Source organism: Toxorhynchites rutilus, chromosome 2 (assembly GCF_029784135.1).
Source record: "Toxorhynchites rutilus septentrionalis strain SRP chromosome 2, ASM2978413v1, whole genome shotgun sequence".
NCBI classification, from domain to species: domain Eukaryota; kingdom Metazoa; phylum Arthropoda; class Insecta; order Diptera; family Culicidae; genus Toxorhynchites; species Toxorhynchites rutilus.
In genome coordinates, this window is record NC_073745.1 from 159,452,611 (window position 1) to 159,459,085 (window position 6,475).

A 6,475-nucleotide genomic window follows, 5' to 3' on the forward strand; every position below is an offset into this window, starting at 1 on the left:
TCATCCTGGAAGTGAGATTCTGTATTGAGAGTAAAAGATCTCACAATACTATCCCCAATGTTCATTCATTCAATTTAAGTTGACAACATTGTGCTTCGTGTTCTGTCATTGTGAAGCGAAAGTTATAATGATTTTTATATACAAAACATTGTACCGTCGAGCGGTAACTGGACCCTACGTTGTGTTAATTTTTCTTTCCGGATCCACTCCAAGCGTTTTATGCAAAGCACCTAAATTTATTCAGCACAGCACGATTGAGCTACATGGACGAATTTTATTGCGCACAACTCAAAGCAGAGACCACATTACATCGACTGGCTTGTATAGACTGAAAGAGTTAATACTTATGACAGACATACAGCTGTACTACCGTTGTACTTCTAAAATTGTATGTCTGTCACCATGTACAGCGCTAGAACCATTCAAGTAACTCGGTACAATCGCTGTATCTGTACCGACCTGTTTCACCATTGTACATGTCCATAGTTGTACTGTGCGCAGCGCTATAGACGGTTAGTGGTGGGTAGCATGAACAAACCGAATCAAAACACTTGGTAAACACTCTTCTCATTGATTTCGACTTGAGTTAATAACTCAGATTGGAAGCTTGTTTGTTGTGTTTGATAGTTTAGACGGCAAATAAAAACCTTTTTCATTGAAATATGTGGTAAAAATTGCTACATGCTACCGTGGTACCTGTACAACCGAAATAAAGAATAGAAGGTGGGAAGATTCACGGGTTTTGGTTGTGTTAAACTTTGATTGAAGATAGGTAGTTCACATACCAGGCATACCAGTCAGTTATTCAAATGGTACAAAATTGAAACGAATAACATTGAAAGAGGATATAAAGAAGCTAATTACAGATTTCCAAATTATATTCTTTGCATTATGAAAAAACAGAACATATCGCGAACTAAAATGTTTAATTTTTTCTTTGATTGCAGAAATTGTATTTTAATGTCTACTATGTTTGGACCCTAGAGAAACTTCATGGAAGTTTGACTTTTGTCAGCAATTGTAATCACTTTTTTCACAATTAGGGTGCTGAAAACTTAAGTCGTCTAAAACTAAGACGCAAGCGGAAAACTTTTCGTCTCATACAGACTTTAAACTACAGAGTCAATTAAATTTATTTTTCAAGTTCATTTTACATAAAAAAACTTGCAACCTTTTTTCCCATGCAATGTCAGATATTTATCCGTCAAAGGAACAAAAGATTGTGTGACTCTGACTTAGTTCGTTTACGTTTTTGGTCGACGTAACGAGAAGTAAAATGGAATTGAAATAAAGTTTAGAACACTTAAAAAAATTCCGGTTTCTGTTAAAATGTCGGGCCCTTATGATTTTGAACGCTAGCATTGATTTAGAAAAAACCAGTTCGTTCATTTCATTTGCTCATTTTTACTTTTAATAACAATACATTCCCTATGTAGTGGACTATTATAAGAAACGTAACATACATAAACAAAATCTGTGACGTCACAGATTTAAAAAATCTTCCCACCTTTCATTCTCCATTCGCTGTACAACGCTGTACACGTACAACGCTACACTGGAGAAATAGTTTAGTAAAAGCAGCTACCAAATCTTTAGTAGCCAAAACATTGGTAAAATATACAAATGTTTTGTAAATATTACCAAAATTGCGTAAAAGCGATGTCAGACGCAATGAACGTTCCTACCAGAGATTCGTAGATTTTACTTCATACCATTAGTAACTTTGTTTTTTTGTCATACCTAACATCTGTGATGTGCGCACTTTGCAATCGCCATTTCTATTTTGGAGATGAAGCGATTCGGAGGTAAGCATTTTGTTGATGTTACGTTTCATTACATATATACATATTTAATATTATTAACATATGTATTTTTTTTCTTCATAGAGACACGAGAGAACAAAATGCGGATGAAACGTGCTGGTGCTACCGACACTCCCTAAATAATGCAAACTAGAGCGATGCAGCAGGAATAGGAACGGGAACTTTCCTCGTGTACGCTGCTCATAGAATAAGTTATATATAATTATTATAATGTATTATAAGTATGTGGAGTTAAATGTAATCAAATAGAATAGAACTTTTTAAATTAAAAATAATTATTAAAAAACATTTTTACTATCCCTGTTGATTATCTCTCACAAATGTGAAGCAAAATTTTCACTGATATTGCACCAATGTTGAACCAACAAATCGTAGTTTGTTTGACGTTTGTGCCTACCATTTTTCTTTCGTAATATGTACCAATGATTAGTAGAGTAGAAAATGGCTAGAGAATTGGTAACATGTACCAAAAAATTCGTCGTATTTACTAACTATTCCTCTCAGTGTAGTACAGCTGTATGTCTGTCCCAAGGCGCGTAAAAGTATATCCTAAGGTGGGCCAACTTGCTAAAACCACTCTTCAGCCATCTTGGAAATCTACTGTGTTTTGTTTGTAAACAAAACACAATACGCTTGTGCCGGAGCTCGCTCGTGATCAGTCTGTCTCTTTCACGCTTCAAGGAAATAATTCCCCTTCTGCTTTCTTCCGTACTGTTTTCATATACCGCTCCCCTAACCAACTTAGTGACGAAACGGCCTCACCTAGTACCATAGACCCGTGTTGGTCTGTCCATGGTATAACCAAGGCGCCTAGAAGTATATCCTAAGGTGGGCCAACTTGCTAAAACCACTATTCAGCCATCTTGGAAGTCTACTGTGTTTTGTTTGTAAACAAAACACAATACGCTAGTGCCGAAGCTTGCTCGTGATCAGTCTGTCTCTTTCACGCTACAAGCAAATAATTCCCCTTCTGCTTTCTTCCGTACTGTTTTCATATACCGCTCCCCTAACCAACTTAGTGGCGAAACGGCCTGTAGCGTGAAAGAGACAGACTGATCACGAGCGAGCTTCGGCACTAGCGTATTGTGTTTTGTTTACTAACAAAACACAGTAGACTTCCAAGATGGCTGAAGAGTGGTTTTAGCAAGTTGGCCCACCTTAGGATATACTTCTAGGCGCCTTGGGTATAACTATGCTAACGACCGCCGTCACTGCCAGTGCGCGTTTGTGTTGGTGCAAGCGTTTATAGCATCTGTCAGCGACGGGGTTCAGCTCCTAATATCAACTAGGTATTACACAGCAAAAACAAAAAATTGTATTGGGTGCAGCAAACATTAAAATTATGAGTGTAATTGTATGTACCGAATATGTATTCTAGGTAATAGTGGAACACATTATTTCGAAAATTGTGAAATGTATGAAACAAAAAAGACACCTTTTATGCTGATGAAGTAAAAAAATCCAAATTCAGGAAAAATAAGGATCAGTTCAGTGAGATCAGGCAAAATTTAATGCTTGTTAGAATATTTAGAATATCAGGGAACGTTTCAAAAAGTCTGAGAAATCCTGAAAAATCCGGGAGGTAGGCATCTCTGTGTGAGGGGATGCTATGCAAGTAATTCAGGTACAATTCATGAAAACGAGAAAAATGACGATCAAATTATATGAGATATACACTGGAGAAAAACTTTAGTAAATGCAGCTACCAAATCTTTAGTAGTCGAAACATTTGTAAAATGTACACATTTTTTGTAAATATTACTAAAATTTTGTAAAACTGATGTCAGATGCAATGTACATCCCTACCAATGATTCGTACATTTTACTTCATAGCATGTGTAACCTTGAGTATTTTCATTTCTAACAACTGTGTGTGTGCGCAACCGCCATTTCTCTAATGGAAGCGAAGCGATTTGGAGGTAAACATTCGGTTTTTATTATGATTCATTTTAGCTAAATATTTTCCTTTTTCAGCCTAAAATCGTAGAATCCATACAAAAGTTTTGTGCAACCGTAAGCGTTTAGATAAACTAAACATTAGAGGCCTAAAACGGCGGATGTCGCCGTACACAATTGATTGAATATCCGATTATTGTTTGATTCGTTGTTCCAGGAAACGATGGATATCAGTTGGGCCAATCGTACCGTCAGCAGCGAGGAAACCAACAACAACCGTTTCACACTGAGCAATCAACAGCTAAAAAGACTACCAGCACCGATTCGGACAACATCGACTCAGATGAGAAGCAGCAGCAACAGCGCAGATTGTCGGTGTGATTCCAATAATACACAGTCTGTAGCAAAAACTGCACTAGCTGATGAACGATATGCTACGGCGAAAGTTCCACAATTTCAAACACAGCGTCACGACAACATTGATTCTACAGCAGTACTTGGGAGCCCACTAATCCTTACATCGTAGGATCGGAGCGATATGTGTCCTATTTGCTACACAATTTCCTCCACAAATCACAACTTCACGGAGCCCAACAACAGAAAATCCGCGTCTGAGAATGATGGGGAGAATCAGTTTGCGTGGTCAATTTGCTTCAAGGCACTTCGTTGCTGGATCGGTACATGCTGCCTCCACTCGAACTTGGAGCGTCATATCAAGCAGTAACATCTTTAATTCTGGTCGTATTGTCAGCGCGGAGGCAATCATTAGAAGCGCGGTTGGAGCATTCGATCGGCAATCAAGCAATCCGCCAAAGGGAGGAAGTAGACAAAGGTAAAGATCCATTGGTGAAGGCGGTTAATAGTGGCAATAATAAAGACGATTTGGTGCCGGTTTCGAAACCGGTCGACAGCACTATGAACATTGGCTATTTTAGATAAATTTCGTAGTTAGATATGTGAAAGATGTTCGGAATATTATTAATAACAAGTGTTTTCTTCCGGCAGATTTGATGTTCCGCTGTCACAAGATTAAAACGACGAGCAGGTGCTGCTGACTTCCGGCTCGGCATGAGGCTGTGTGGAGAATTTCTTATTAAATTGAAAGAACAAGTACTACCAATTTTGATCCACAATGATCAATCAGCATGTGACTAAACTGAGAGATTTTTTCACTATGCAGCTTCCATTGGGATTTCCAGTAAAAATAGGTAAACGCTCAATTATTTTAAAAATATTTGGCCCTGTGTTACGCAATTCATTCTATTTTGTAGAAATAACGCTGTTTCATGTGTTGAACACGGTTATCATATTTGGCAACTTATTCGAATAAGAGACACCCGTGACCAGCGTGAGCCCCATCAAAGAAAGCGAGGAGCGTACGAGAAGCATTATCGAGGGTTACTGTTTCGATGTCCCGTTCGAGTACGTACGACGTGGTGCCGATTTCCGGCGTCAAATAATCTTCGAAGATGAGAACGAGTTGATGCAATTCGCGATCCAGCAAAATTTCGCAAGTGTCCGAAAAAGTACACTTTCAAGTACCGTGATACCCAACGCGCTCGCTAAAAGCCTGCTCGAAAAGCTTTTCAATATTTTATAAAAATAAGAATAGAATAAGAATATTAATAAAAATAAAAATATTTGAAAAAAAAATTATATAACTCAATTATATTGAACCAATGGAGGGCCAACAAATCAGCCATTACTGAAGCCAAAATTGAGCCAACACTGGACTTTCAAACCATAGTTTTGTTTGACATTTGTGTCTACCAATTTTTTTTCGTAGGATGTACCAATGATTAGTAGGGTAGAAAATGACTAGCGAATTGGTAATATTTACCAAAAAATTGGTCATATATACTAAATTTTCCTCTCAGTGTAGGAATCGAATCACCGAAAATGTATTACCAAATTCGATTGAAAAGATGATGACAGTGTTCATTCTTTTATAACAGGAAGACTCTCATTTTAAGAAAATTGGCGTTGCGTTGGGAACATAGAACAATGTTTTTTGTTTTACGTTTTCAAAAGCAATAAACAGATTTACTTGAGAAAATATTGTGTTTCCCGATTTAAGCGGTTGCTTTGTTCACACCGAAGACCATTCCCGAAAACGTGAGATAGGAACAATGCAAACATTGTCACCTTTCTTCTCCTTAGTTATTATTCACCATGTTTGGGCCTTACTCAAATACTTAATTTTATTGCACAAAAAAGCTTTTTATTCATTCGTTTTCTTTCGTCCTCTCGTGTCTATTCGTGAAAACATGGTTATATGCTGCTTCAGGTATTCCACATGCGGGCAAAATATATATAACATTTGAAAATGACGCGAACGGGAATTTTCGTTGAAAGGTTGGAATTTATATGTATTTCATCGGTTAGTCGGTTTGTTTGCTCGAACAAAGAATCAATCTTCAACGGTGTCGTGGGTTGTCTTGTGCAGAATAATAACGATGCTTCGTTCGGTTGCTGTATAATCTGCCATTTCATGCTTCATGTTCGTTATGTTCCGTTCGAATAGCGAACGTTGCGAGTTTGGGATAGGGGTCCCGCCGTGGGTGCTACATTGTAGCTCGCCAGGAACGCCTGGGAAGGAGCTTATTTTCCGCATTTTATACGTTTTAATTAAGTATATAGTATACGTTCGTTATGAAAATTCGATCGTTTGCGCGAGTCGAGAGAAAACAGCTAGGCGTAATCGGTTTTCCAGACGCCCAAACTAACGAAGCCGTATAGTGGAGGTACATATAGTC

General features: G+C 37.9%; 1 long non-coding RNA gene across 1 annotated transcript; it reads left to right on the forward strand.

Moving 5' to 3' along the window:
* Positions 1-3,852: 3,852 nt before the first annotated feature.
* LOC129765455 (uncharacterized) lies at positions 3,853-5,272 on the forward strand. Its single transcript, XR_008741435.1, has 3 exons — positions 3,853-4,551; positions 4,725-4,927; positions 4,991-5,272. It is a non-coding gene; the product is annotated as an uncharacterized LOC129765455 (long non-coding RNA).
* Positions 5,273-6,475: the final 1,203 nt, after the last annotated feature.